This window comes from Schistocerca americana, chromosome 3 (genome assembly GCF_021461395.2).
Source record: "Schistocerca americana isolate TAMUIC-IGC-003095 chromosome 3, iqSchAmer2.1, whole genome shotgun sequence".
Taxonomy (NCBI): domain Eukaryota; kingdom Metazoa; phylum Arthropoda; class Insecta; order Orthoptera; family Acrididae; genus Schistocerca; species Schistocerca americana.
In genome coordinates, this window is record NC_060121.1 from 817,771,984 (window position 1) to 817,787,781 (window position 15,798).

Genomic DNA, 15,798 nt, shown 5'->3' on the forward strand with positions numbered 1-15,798 from the left:
AGGAATCTGTAACCTCATAGCTATAAGTAAAATTTGCTGAAAATTGTCTGTGTACTTTAAAGAAATGATTCGGAAAGGGGATGTCACTCGTACTCTAAACATGAAGTTCAAATTTAAACCTTCTATAGATCTTTATTGCCGTGAAGAAAGATCATCAGCCCACATTTACGAAAATTACTTAAGTTTCTGCTCAAAGTTATCACCATACCTAAAACAGCCAGAACTTTTACCTTCCCAAATTCCGAAACCAATTACTTGTAACACAGTCAATGATCGGCCAATTGCTTATGCACACGATATTCAGTGGTTGTCTTTAGTTAAAGTTTATGCTCGCCATAAAATACTCAGTAAGAATATACTCAGTACCGCCACGCTGTACAATTCAAAGTTCACTTGCGATTTCCGTCGGAACGAATTATCACAACACTCTAAAGTTTTCATAAACAGTTTCTGGTCACTACCAGATACCATTAACACTGGATCATAACGCGGAAGGCATCCCAAGACTTCATCTTTCACATAATGCGAAAAGTCACATCCAGCATAACCGCCTCCAAACAAAGCTAGCTCGTGACTCCTTTCTCACTCTCCCACACTCTAAACTATATCTCCTCGCTAGGCGGCCAACCGTCTCGCTTCTCATTGGCTGTCAGCACTTACGACCAATGAGAACTCACTTCTAGGGCGCGGCTCGCGCCAAAATCTAGCAGGCACCAACTACTTCTCTAGGCTCCTTGACGTCATCAAATTAAGTAACACAAAACTCTCTAATTAAATAGGTTAAACAAAATGAACTATAAGCTTTTCTCTACATCTAGAAATTTATTATGTAGTCGCACATGTTTAATTATGCCGAACGTCCCACATACTCTCATGCACACATTCTCGTTCACACGAACCCTAACTCACATTACACATATTTACATAGAATTCTTGAAATTATTATTATAGAAAAGTCACAGAGGTATTCTGAAACTAAAAACTTTCCAAATTTATATATGAACACTGAAAGTGTTATCAGATCATCGTACATAGTCACTGAAGGTGAACTATTACATCACGATATTTATTTAAATTCTTGACTGTCGGAAAATTACGTTTTTTTTTTTGGAATTTTACTAACTTCCAAAATACAACTATTTTTGATCTGAGACTTTGACATACTGTTTGTTTTCACAACAGAAGGATGTACATCAAGTATGACGGTCCTCAGGTAATTCCTTTATTAGTTATTAATATTTTTAGTTTCGTATAATGTAAGTGGCCTGCCAGCGCTACTCCACTGCTTTCACACGCGCAGCTGCAACAGATGGTCGTGCCGTCTGTCTGCAGGACACAACTCGTCCGTTACTGACCGTATAATACTCTATCGGCTTACATTGCAGCCCACATACATTCTGAAGTAAAGCTTTTAATAGACAAATGGGCGATCGCGCACTGGTGGCGATGCCACATACCTCCTGAGGAACTAAAATTTTTAATTTCTTAACAAATATTTGTTTCTTAATATTTTTCTATTAAAGATTTACTTTAAACGTTATTATTTGTCATTTCTGGTTCTGTATATGTTTCATTCATCAATATCTAGGACTGATGACCTACAATCAATTAACTCTAGACATATATGTTAAATCATTGAAATATAAAAGTTACAATCTTCATATGTGTGTTTTCTTTTTTACAAGTTGCTGAAAAAGAAACAAACCTACAATACATTCTTTTTACATCACACGCACACTAACAACATAATCTCTTTGGTGAGTGTCACCTCTGAACACTTACAATTTTCACTTCTGCTAGCACTCATTGTCTGACTCGGTCCTGCTTTGGAGGTCCATGCGAGTCTCGTGCTACTACAACATTATGCCAGCGCACATGAAAAATTCAGCTGGCCTCAGTTTCCATCCTTAAAAGCTACATCTTAACCTAACACAATAACCCTCTCAAAATTATTTTAATCATAGTTTTCATGACTCTCACTGAATAACTCTACTTTTCCAAGTCATGCAAAATTTTTTTTCCAATATTTCCATTTACAAATATCCTTTTCTAGTTAAAAGTGAACTAACTTTCCTACAAGCAGTACCAAAGTGGCACATTTACTATTAATTTTTCTTCAATTTTTTTTCATCGTAATGAATCAAACAAGTTACTGTTACATATAAATATATACAAATTATTTCTAACATGTAGTACACAAATACACTTCAAATTTCAGCCAGTGCTTATGGCTCTCCAAATCCAGTACACCACATAACCTTACAAAACAAAAAATTATTCATATATATATATATATATATATATATATATATATATATATATATATATATATACAATTTTTCTCCAGGCCATCTCCTGCAGTCCTGTACAAGAAACACATCATCTGAAAACACATATAAACACTACACATTCCTTAAAACTACTAATCTTAAAATTGTTCTGTTGACTTCTGGGGCACTTGAATGGTTCAGATTCATATATGGGTTCCTCTTGACTAAAGTCAACTTAGGGTTTCTCAAACCAGCCTTTTGCTGCTCTGTTACAATAACCTCCAACTCAGGTTTCACAAAATTCAACATCAGGTTTCTCTAGTCACATTCAGAATTTGTTACATAGTCATCTCCATACTACACTCACTCAGGTTAATAACGTATCAATTTATTATGGGTTACTTCAGGTTCCTTCTCACTTCTCTCATTTGTACATCCACCTGTTTTTAAGCTTTGATCCTGTTTTCGTTTACTTACATTACCTCACTCTGTTTACAAACATAGCCTCTCCTTCTTTTACCAACACTGAGCAGGCAACACCTTGCCTCTCACTTTTTTGTTTATTATTATTTAGCAGGCAACACTTTTACTGCTCTGTTACACATTACCATCGTTTTACAGCCAGCCTTTCTGCTCTGTAATTATTTCCTCATATACATTCTTACTGAAACTTTTTCTCATTACCTTGCACAAATATACTTCTTACAACATATTACCATTATTTTACAGACGGCCTAGCTGATCTGTATCATACCTTAATCTCCCTTACCAAAACAACCTCCCAAGGTTCTCACGTCATTTATTCACATACTTAATACTACAATTGCGCAGGCAACACCTAACCTCTCACTCCTTTACTGACATTGTGCAGGCCACACCCTGCCTCTCTTCCCAAAACAACCTCCTGGTACTCTCTCTGACGCTAGATAGTGAAGAAGGAAAGAAGACAGAAAAAAGTTCTGAATGAAATAAGGGGAAGGTTGACATGAAATGACATGAAATGAAAGGAAATAGTATTGTCATACGACTCGAGATCTAGTGTTCGTCACGCACTTAGCTCTGCAAAGAGTGCAAAGCCCTCTGAGGTATTTTCGTCTCCGACGCTATCCAACTCAGATGGATCCACTTCTTTACCTCCGCCGTACTCATTGTAGCCTTCCATCAGTTTTGTGGTCTTGCAAATACAGATTGGAAAGTCATTCAGTTCTGTATTGTCACATGGTCTCTTACCTATGAAGGGTATTGTTATAAGGTTACCATTAATTCTAACCACTATATCATTTGTCCCGAAATTTACCCATCCTTCATGTTTACTAAGATAATCAGCATCCACCAGCATTTCTACCCTTAGTCCACTTATTACTAAGAAGTTCTGCTTAATTACTACTCCCTTTACAGCTATGGGTAGGAATACTTCTTGCTTTGCCATCTTCTGGGTTTTTCCTGTTGCTACAATTATATTTAAGCCACTTACTGGCATCTTTACTACTTGTTTATTATCTGGGAGTCCATTCACAAAATTTTTTGACACAGCACACACCTCTGATCCTGTATCTTTTAAACACTTTACCTTTTCATTTAATACACTGAACTCTATTATTGGCTGTCCCAAGTACTCTCTTTTGATTTCAGGTTTTACTTCATCTAATAAATCCTACACCGTTTTCCTTCTGTCAAAACCCGTCTTTTGGGTGGATATCACATTCACGCTTACAGGGTCTCCCTCATGCTTAATATTATCCCTATTATTAGTGGCAGCTCCTACCAGTCTGTCCACCAGTGCTAAGTCGAAACATCTCTCTAGTGTTTCTCTTCCTGTACTCACCTCTGTTTCTGCGACCCTCACCCAGGTGTCGTCAGCAATATATATATATCCTCCACTTCTTCCTTCTTCTATTCTTCTTCACGACCCTAAACTACTTCAAATAACCTATTAAGCATATCTTTGACCTCTGCTTCATTTCTGTTTCCACCACTGTCAAACAGATCCTCATCTGTTTTGCTGTGCAGATTTACCTTCACCTCCTGATTGAAAACCCTATTATCAGTACTTTCTTCTTCGACAAGCGTGTTCTTTTTCTTATTGTTAATATTACTGTGCCCCATTAACTCTACTTTAATTAATTCTGTTGTCTCTTGTTGCTCCCTGTTATTCTTCCCTTCTTTCGTAGCAACTATATTAATGCTAGGTGGTTTTACTGGTGCCTTTCTTATGGATGGTTTTGCCAGCGGGTTTAACTGGGAATGCCGTTGTCTACGAACGCTAGCATAATAGTAGACAGCTACAAGTTTTCCGACCGCCAGCTGGTTGCGTCACCTCCTGACATGTGTCGGCCGTCTCCATACTGCCCCCGGTCACTGACCCGATTATCATATGTCCTGCCTCTCCCTCGTGACCTACCTCGATATCCACCTCCTCTATGCACACCCATTCTGCTTATATTTACATCAGTGCGATTGTCATTCTGCCTAATAGGAGGACGATACTCTCTTCTCGCACTTTCCTCCTTTTTGAGATTGATTCAACGCGTTCTAGATATTGTACAAATTTATCTACATTGTCTCTAGGTGCAGATATTATTTTATTCTTCCAGTTCCAAGGTAACTTATTTTCTACCCCCAAAATGGTTTGCTCCGTTTCTACTTTATTACTAAGGATAGAGTAGTTACCCACCTTTGTACAAATGTTTTTATTCCTTCTTTCTTGGGGTCGTATTTTTCCTCAGACCAGAAACGGTTAGGTACATCCATTTGCTTTCGCTTACACCAGTACTCCTCAAAGAAAGCGTGTTCAAATTCCTGTAATTTAGTATATTTTTCTGAGGCCAAGTTCCCCCAGATTCTTGCCTCCCCCATTAGGTTTGAAGTAATAAATCCGATCTTCTGCTTATCAGTCCACACTTTAGGCAAGATATCCTCAAAGTAATCAATAAACTCACGTGGATGTACACTTTTATTGGGATCAAACTTGAGAAACTGTCGATGGGTGACATAAGCAATCTCAGGGAATTCTACTATTCCACTTTAGACATAATGATACCACTACTGTTAGTAACACACTGTTCTACTTTTGTTAGCCGACAGTCATGCTCACACAATTGCTCATTCATACTTTCACTGAATAGATTACTATGAGTTTCCAAGCCAGTGACTTTATTTATTACCTGAGCCCCAAGTTTGTCACACTTATCTTTATTTTCCTTCAATTTACATTCTAAGGCAGTTTGATTTATTTCATTATAATTTTATACCCCTTTCATATATTCACGACCCTTGACTATTTCTGTATTTACATGCACTTTAAATTGCTGGTGGTCATCAGTAACTTGTTCGATTTGTGTATTTAATTCACTTTTTACTTGAACAATAGTTTGCGTACATTACTGTTTAACCTGATTTATTTCAATTTTTACATTATTACTAAGCACTGCCATGTCGTGCTTCCAACAATCTCTTAGATCTGAAATTTTTGAATCCAGCTTAGATTCTATTTCCTCACCCATATTACTCATTTTTGACTCTAACCAACTCATTTTTGAATCTATCTCAGAACCAATTTTTGTCTCAGAACCTAATTTGGTCATATTAGCTTCCATCTCCTCACTTAATGAGGTACCCATTTTCGTCATTTTAGCTTCCATCTCATCACTTAATGAGGTACCCATTTACGTCATATTACAATCCACTTTCGCCATATTAGCATTTAAACCATTCAATTTTGCCAATAGACTCATTAACATACCTGCCACACTATCTTTCATCTCATCATTTACTGATACAATGTCTCCATTAATGTTAGCTACTGCCACAGGTAGATATGAAACACTGGGATCTAATACTGAAACGTCCACTTTTGAACAATTATACATGACTTTGCTTAACCTGACACACAATATTTTTAGCGCAACGCAATCTGACTTTCAGAAATCCCTACAAAAGAATGGCCCTGACTAACATTAAACTATACCTTTCACAAATCACTTACCTCACAAAAATCTTCGCTGCTCAAGCTACTGCAATACAGCGAGCGCCACTACTGCCAGCTAAATAAAAGATTCAAACTATGGAAGGCACTAACTACTGATAGGGATAGTTAGCAAATGAAAGATATTAATAGAGAACAAACAATGTATTTACCTTGATATCATCATATATAAATATAGCAGTTCATGACAAATTTCAAAACTCCGCCATCTCTCTCCCCACATCCACCACTGCTGGCGGCTCACCTCCAACTGCGCAACGCTACGCGCTGTTCACATCCAGCTGCCTAACACTACAATGGCGAGTATTACAACAATGCAAAGCAGCCACAGACTGCACACAGCACAGCCAGTGATTTTCATACAGAGGTGGCGTTACCAATAAAAAACCTAGACAGCCTACTTACATAGCCCCCATGCTCCCCACAAAAAATTTTACAAATTATTGTGGGCAGTGGCCAATAATGATTTGATAAAATTTTTCATAATTACAATAACAAAGAAATCAAATGCACACACTTATTGATACAATGTTGGTCAAAAGCTAAAATTTTCTCACAGTCCATAAAGATAGTCCTGATCATTCATCATAATAGTAATTACAGGTTTTTTTTTACAAAGTCTCATTAGTAAAAGAAATTGCACACAGAAGTAGTGGATTTCCATGCAGTCTTCAAGAAGTAGTGTTGTCCTTCCAACAGAAAGACAGTGCTGACTCTTGACATGCTGACAGGTGATGGGCCACAATGGAGCAAACCCACAGCAGACTCATTCGAAGTTTTGAAGCGTATTGGTAGGTAGGTCATCACAGAGCAGACCCACTGTAGTCCTGGTAGAGATTACGATATTGGTGGGCCACCAGAGGTGCAGACCCACTGTAGTCCTTGTAGAGATAGCCAGCAGCCATCTGTTGTGACTGTGCAGGTGCACAATCACCATTGAAGAGTCTTGCGGATAATATAGCAAGTCCATAAACCACCACTTGTGCACTCACAAAGATTTTTGGAATTGTCCTTAGAACGAGCAATGCTGTTATCCAGTCCCTTGCAGAATTATTAACACACGTGCAAACACTGACAGTCCCTACTTCTCACATATTGTCCATATACTATGACCAACAGAAACGTGTGCAGTGAAATGTAACTTACAAGTTAATAATATGGTGAACTGGTGTCAATTACAATTTTATAACATGAGAATACAATTACAAAGGTACAAAATACATCATTAAAGAACATAAGAATACAGATAACATTTGTAGTAAAACAGGCGTTACAAAAGAATAGAAATAGACATATACGTCAGTGTTACAGGAATTATGACATGAGTACATACACAAAAGATCAGAATAACTTTCGAAACATCAACTTCACACATGAGCATTAACACAAAACAGAATTAATAATGTCTAACATCTTTACAAAGTAAATAACATGTTATTAATGCCAATTATATTCGAGGATAACAGTATTCCTCATCATAGTGAATGTAACTTACTGCCACAGGTAGATATGAAACACTGGGATCTAATACGTTCTGTTCCACCTCCGATCCATAATTAACACTTAATGACTCTGTCAAACTACTACTGAAATTGGGTTGGGAACACATCCATGCTAAAGTTCATGGGATCAAAGATCTCTTCCCTTTGTTCTTTCCCCCTATCTACCCTCAGTTCGTCCTCTACATTTGCTTGCTTACACTCGGCCATTTTATTCAATTTTTTTTTCACACACACACACACACACAAAGTTCTAAAAAACACACTACTTAACTTTGCGCGTCTGAAGTCTCCAACACGGCTAGCTGAGGCTGCGGGTCCGATCACCATGTACTGGGCCGCCGTACCACTTTACGGGCCACCACTCCGGTCAGCGCTGCCAACTGCTTCCGCTGCCGCCGTCGCGTCGTCTCATAGCTTCTAGTCTGCCAGATGTCGCCGTTATCAGCTACTTCAGTCGGCGCGATATGACCGCAAAATTCGTCCGCCAAGCACATCAAACACACTCACAGTTAATGGGCTATCACTGTCTTTCCGTCCACGTGGCGATAGTTCACATATAATATTTTTCCTTTCCCCAGTTCCTATTTGTTCGCGAGCACTTTTTTATCGTCCGGTTACACACACACTACAGCTTTTAATGAAATGTTTCATTATCCTTCCCGGCCGATGCACCAATTGCGATGGATTTTTTTTTTTTATGTGCGTGCGATGCGACGCAGCAATTGCGACGGATTATACGTTGCTGCTGCAATTCAATTTCTTTTATAATTTTTGTTCACCTACCTCTTTACAGCGGTAGATCTTCGCACGTAAACTCCTGACTGCAGCTTCTCACGAGATGACAGGAAAGGAGTGTTGAGGAAACTGTAACCTCATAGCTACACGCCGGAGGCCGCTATAAGTAAAATTTGCTGAAAATTGTCTATGTACTTTAAAGAAATGATTCGGAAAGGGGATGTCACTCGTACTCTAAACATGAAGTTCAAATTTAAACCTTCTATAGATCTTTATTGCCGTGAAGCAAGATCATCAGCCCACATTTACGAAAATTACTTTTCTGCTCACAGTTATCACCATACCTAAAACAGCCAGAACTTTTACCTACCCAAATTCCGAAACCAATTACTTGTAATACAGTCAATGATCGGCCAATTACTTATGCACACGATATTCAGTGGTTCTCTTTAGTTAAAGTTTATGCTCGCCATAAAATACTCGGTAAGAATATACTCAGTACTGCCACGCCATACAGGATGTTAGAAAAAGGTACGGCCAAACTTTCAGGAAACATTCCTCACACACAAAGAAAGAAAATATGTTACGTGGACTTGTGTCCGGAAACGCTTACTTTCCATGTTACAGCTCATTTTAATACTTCTCTTCAAACCACATTAATCGTGGAATGGAAACACACAGCAACAGAACGTACCAGCGTGACTTCAAACACTTTGTTACAGGAAATGTTCAAAGTGTCCTCCGTTAGCGAGGATACATGCATCCACCCTCCGTCGCATGGAATCCCTGATGCGCTGATGCAGCCCTGGAGAATAGTGTATTGTATCACTGCCGTCCACAATACGAGCACAAAGAGTCCCTACATTTGGTACCGGGGTTGCGTAGACAAGAGCTTTCAAATGCCCTCATAAATGAAAGTCAAGAGGGTTGAGGTCAGGAGAGCGTGGAGGCCAAGGAATTGGTACGCCTTTACCAATCCATCGGTCACCGAAACTGTTGTTGAGAAGCGTACGAACACTCCGACTCAAATGTGCAGGAGCTACATTGTGCATGAACCACGTGTTGTGTCGTACTTGTAAAGGCACATGTTCTAGCAGCACAGGTAGAGTATCCTGTATGAAATCATGATCTCGCTCCATTGAGCGTAGGTGGAAGAACATGGGGCCCAATCAAGACATCACTCTCCATCCAGTGACGTGGTCAAAGTTACCTTGTACAGCAGCAACTTCTCTGACGCTGACATTAGGGTTATCGTAAACTGCACGAAGAACTGTCTCGTCTATTGCAGGTGTCCTCGTCGTTATAGGTCTTCCCCAGTCGCGAACATAGGCTGGAATGTTCCGTGCTCCCTGAGACGCCAATAAATTGCTTCGAACGACTTCCCGTCGGCACACCTTCGTTCCGGAAATCTGTCTCGACGCGCGTACCGCGCCACGGCTACTGCCCCGTGCTAATCCATACCTCAAATGGGCATCTGCCAACTCCGCATTTGTAAACACTGCACTGACTGCAACACGACGTTCGTGATGAACACTGTCCTGTTGATGCTAAGTACTCATGTGCTTGATGCTAGTACTGTAGAGCAATGAGTCGCATGTCAACACAAGCATCGAAGTCAACATTACCTTCCTTCAACTGGGCCAACTGGCGGTGAATCGAGGAAGTACAGTACATACTGACAAAACTAAAATGAGCTCTAACATGGAAATTAAGCGTTTCCGGACACATGTCCACATAACATCTTTTTTTTATTTGTGTGTGAGGAATGTTTCCTGAAAGTTTGGCCGTACCTTTTTGTAACAACCTGTATAATTCAAAGTTCACTCGCGATTTCCGTCGGAACGAATTATCACAATACTCTAAAGTTTTCATAAACAGTTTCTGGTCACTACCAGATACCATTAACACTGGACCATAACGCGGAAGGCATCCCAAGACTTCATCTTTTACATAATGCGAAAAGTCAAATCCAGCATAACCGCCTCCAAACAAAGCTAGCTCTCGACTCCCCCTCACTCTCCCCCTACTCAAAACTATATCTCCTCGCTAGGCGGCCAACCGTCTCGCTTCTCATTGGCTGTCAGCACTTACGACCAATGAGAACTCACTTCTAGGGCGCGGCTCGCGAAAAAACAAAGCAAGCACCAACCACTTCTCTAGGCTCATCGACGTCATCAAATTAAGTAACACAAAACTCTCTAATTAAATAGGTTAAACAAAATGAACTATTAGCTTTACTCTACATCTGGAAATTTATTATGTAGTCGCGAATGTTCTGGTTGTCTTATACATAAGCATACGTACTTGGACATCCGACATTCACTAGTAGGGGAACCACTAGTGGATACGTTCCCACGTTACAGAGTTGGAACACTTGCCAGTTCCTGTAGAGAATTACATGAATGATTTTTAATAATTCCGAACGTCCCACATACTCTCACGCACGCATTCTCATTCACACGCACCCTAACACACATTACACATATTTACTTAGAATTCTTGAAATTATTGTTATAGAAAAGTCACAGAGGTTATCTGAAACTAAAAACTTTCCAAATTTATATATGAACACTGAAAGTGTTATCAGATCATCGTACATAGTCACTGAAGGTGAACTATTACATGACTGTATTTATTTAAATTCTTGAATGTCGGAAACTTACGTTTTTTTTTTTTTGGAAATTTACCAACTTCCAAAATACAACTATTTTTGATCTCAGACTTTGACCTCGTGTTTGTTTTCGCAACAGAAGGATGTACATCAAATATGACGTTCCTCAGGTTATTCCTTTATTAGTTATTAATATTTTTAGTTTCGTGTAATGTAAGTGGCCTGCCAGCGCTACTCCACTGCTTTCACACGCGCAGCTGCAACAGATGGTCGTGACGTCAGTCTGCAGGACACAACTCGTCCGTTACTGACCGTATAATACTCTACCGGCTTACACTGCAGCCCACATACATTCTGAAGTAAAGCTTTTAATAGACAAATGGGCGATCGCTCACTAGTTGCGACGCCACACTCTGGTATGTTCGGTTACTTATAGACCATTGCAACTATTCATGGAATTCATGTTACCAAACAACGATGGAATTTTTATGGATGACAGTACGCCACGTTCCCGGGCCACTTTTGTTGGCGATTGGTTTGAAAAACATTCTGGACAATTCGAGCAAATGATTTGGCTACCCAGATCGCCGACGTGAATTCCATAGAACATTGATGGGACATAACAGAGAGGGCAGATCGTGCATAAAATGCTGCACAGACAACACTTGTGCAGTTATGGACGTCTATAGAGGCAGAATGGATCAGTATTTCTGCAGGTGTCCTCCAGTGCCTTGTTCAGTCCGTACCACGTCGAGCAGCGGTGCTACACGGGGAAAAGGAGCACCGACACGATATTAGGAGGTATCCCATGACTTCTGTCACATCTCTGTAGCGGCTCTTACAACAATACAAATACAAAACAATATGTTTCCATAAGGTTAGGTTCAACAGCTGTAAAAAATTTTCTAAAACGCTTTTTAACCATCAGCTGTTAATTTGACCAGTTAGTTATAACAGGTTAGTTAAAAGCATCACATATTGTTTAGCTTCAAAGGAATAAGGGATGCTTTTAACTACTCTGTTGTACCCTACATCCTGGATGACGGTTATTAACCGAAACCGCTAGATTACTAATGGGACAAATAAACAGCTGATGGTTAACATGCGTTTTATAAAAAAAGCAAAAACAATAAACAGTGGCACATACGGTATATTCAGCTGCAAGCACGAATTGAACTGATTATCAAAACAACAACTGAGTTCAATAAAGGCCAACAATTGGTTTTGGATGGATGGATAAAATAGGGATAGATACACCTTTCTCTTAGTGTGGTTGAACTCTAAACACCTTTCAATTTCACTATACAAAAGGAGGTTGTGTGTAATTTCATTCAGGTGGCTGGCAGAGGGGGGGGGGGGGGGGGGGAGCGCAGTTTTGGCCCCCTTGGACATCCCCCTCTCACGCAACCCCAACTTTGGCTACGTCCTGGTAGTAACTCGTAGTAAACTGTAATTTGTGTTTTACAGTCTTTAAAACAGATACTTAAGGAGTAAAACGTAATAGATTTAGGTAAAATTACAAAGGCATGTTTAAATATTGAAATGAGTTCAGTAATTATGTTAAAACCAGAAAGAAACACCCACTAGAAGATGGCTAATGAAAATGTTATTAACATTTTTATTTTCATAAAACTGGTATTAATAGAAATATAAAAAACCAAGGAACACACTTTGCATCCATATCGCACGTATTTATAAAAATATTTGTTACAGAGTATTGACTGTATCTGAAATTTTGTGTTATACGAAATATAAGAAAAAATTACATCTCGTTCCGATGGCATCGGAAATACGATGTATTTATAAAAGAAATATTTTCTTAATTACTCGAGAGAATGTTGCCCACCCAAGTCAAAATGTTTACATAAACATTTAGTCTTTTAGCATCAAAATGATCTGATGATAAGAAGTGTAACCATACTTTATATGAGCCAATATAATGCAATTATTTAAACAAACTTATACTGAAATGCTGAGTGAATAGGATACTCATCGGTCCAGATCGGCCATGGTGCGGTGCAGGCTTTTCAACAATCAAAGAAGTTCAGGTAATACTAAAATTATGGATGTTCGCTCCTTTCTATGCAGATCATTACATTACGACTCTTAAAAGAACGTTAGGAGGTAGTTTGGTTTGTCGCTTGAAAACACAAAATGCCCCGCACTTTCACGAGACTTGGCACCTCTGGTTTTTATATTTGGAGAAATTTAAAATAAGAATTCTACATGCAAACACCGACGATTTCTGAAATCATGAAATGCCATACAACAGGGCGTCATAAATGCAAATGTTGGACAAGCTGCTTGAGATGGACTTGCTTTCACTAGGACCAGTAATTCCTGTCGGGTTTGGAATCTTTTGTCATTGGCAGTTTATAAGACTCGTCTCCATTCCCTGTCGTTTAGCACCTATTTACGGCCACTATAATTACGACCGTTTACATGCATGTGACAGAAACACTATTCGTTGTAGACACTTTTAATCGTCTTCGTTCATTCCGCTTCTTTCCTTTAACGTTTACTCCGTCTGGTATTGGTTCCGCTGTTTTCAATCTGTCAGAGGTTATCAAGAGATTCGTCCCATTGCTCGTCGCACTTCGAATAGTCTTTCTCCACCACGAAATGTGCGGAAATCAGTGGTTCCATTAAAGTTCTTTATGCCACTTCCTGAGGCATTTCCGTTCCGATTCTGAGCGACGGTGTATCTCGAATGTTTTTCTAGGCCACACGTAAGCAAAAGCGCTTTATTCCAACGCTGCGCGTCGCAGTTATGACCTCCATCGCCGAGACGACAACAGAACGGGTGAAATTTGGGTAAGAGGGGCTGTGAAAACCGTATCATCGTGAGACACGGCAGAATTTCGGTGCATTTTAGTGCCTGTGTGATTTCATTAATTCACCTTGAATGATCCCTGGCCTTATTCCTTCATCTATCGACACATCGCAGGGGCCACATTTTTGTGCCATTACGGAGGAAATCCCAAAATTCGCTATGGGAGGCAATTTTTCCATCCTAAAAGCTTCGGAAGGCTCAATGGAACCGACCGACCTCCGTGTCATCCTCAGTCGTCAGGTGCCATTGGATGCGGGCTTTGAGAGACATGTTGCCAGCACACCGCTCTTCCAGAACTCGTCAGTTATCGTGACGGCAGCCGCTACTTATCAGCCAAGAAACTCCTCAGTTGGCCTCACGAGGGCTAAGTGCATTTCGCTTGCCAACAGCGCTCGGCAGACCTGCACATTCACACATCCAGGCGCCAGACAAGCCCAACAGCACTTAATTTTGGTGATCTGACGGCAACCGGCATTATCGCTGCGGCAAGGCATTGGCGATGCAATTTCGGGGCTTCGAAAAAGTTATCCTTTAATTCTGTTGCGCACTATCGTTGGACAGGTTTTCCTTAAGCTGTGCACTTCAGCCCTTTCCTTATAAAACAAGTACGTTGGAAATAAGAAATCTGTACATTAAGCGGCTATACAAACCGGTATTCGCTCTGAGAAACCGACTCGTTCAGTTATCAGCGGCAGGAGTGTCAGCCGATCAGACGATTTCTTGTCTACATCTGATTTTGCAGAAATGCGGAAACGCTGCATTTTTAACTTTAAAGTACAGGCTGTTTGCGCTTCGGAGCTGTAAAAACTAAGAGCGCGGAAAGAGCTTTCAGCGGAGACAGCGCCACCGCAAGTGCCAGCTATTACTCTGCGGTGCAGACGACGACACGATGTATCACCGGCGTTGATAAGCGCCCTAGCGGCAATATAAATTCAAATCAAGCCACTCAGACGGCAGGCGGTGCCTTCAGCAGACGACACATAAGCGCAGCGACAAGGCAACCAGCCAGATACTCCGTCTTTAAAAGCCTCACATGGAGCCACAGCCTTCCGTAACTAATCTTCTGTAGCATGCACGATGTACAGACTTTTTATTCAACGATCCATATCATGGGTCTAACTTCCAGAGTTATCCACTGGAAACGGATTATCCTAATAACACTTTACCAGACTAGCTCTCACTGGATGAAGGAAACGTGTCCCTCTAATTTGTTTCCATTATTGGTTAATTAGTGCTGTCAAACCGTTTGAAAATGTATGCACAACAAACAATGCATTAGACTGACAGAATTTTGGTTCAGAGTCCAAGAGTTCATCAAAACTCCCAAACTAAAAGTAAAATAAATTCCGTCCCAACAGGCCTTGGAAGGCCTAATGGTACCCACCAGCCGCCATGTCACCCTCAGCCCACAGGCGTCACTGGATATGGATATGGTGGGGCATGTGGTCAGCACTGGAGTCGCTACTTTTCAATCAAGTAGCTCCTCAGTTTGCCTCACAAGGGCTGAGTGCACCCCACTTGCCAACAGCGCTCGGCAGACCAGATGGTCACCCGTTCAAGTGCTAGCCCAGCCCGACAGCGCTTAACTTCGGTGATCTGACGGGAATCGGTGTTACCACTGCGGCAAGGCCGTTGGCGTACTAGTAGAAGGTAACCAGTATTGGCAGACCTTACAGCTAGAGGCACGAGAGCAAGTGCAACTTCATGGTCCAGTCACATTAAGGTGACCATCGCATGTGTTCGACATCATCGTGCAGTAGTGCTATAACCACTCACAGACGGCACGTGGCAACACTGGCAATGGAGCGTGTATAAAGTGTGCTCGGGAGACGCTGAACACACTACAGATGCTGTCGTCATGT

The 15,798-nt window shown here is 40.5% G+C and overlaps 1 pseudogene; it reads right to left on the reverse strand.

Annotated features, from left to right (window-relative positions):
* Window positions 1-15,455: 15,455 nt before the first annotated feature.
* LOC124608092 lies at window positions 15,456-15,573 on the reverse strand (annotated as a pseudogene).
* Between the last annotated feature and the right edge of the window lie 225 nt (window positions 15,574-15,798).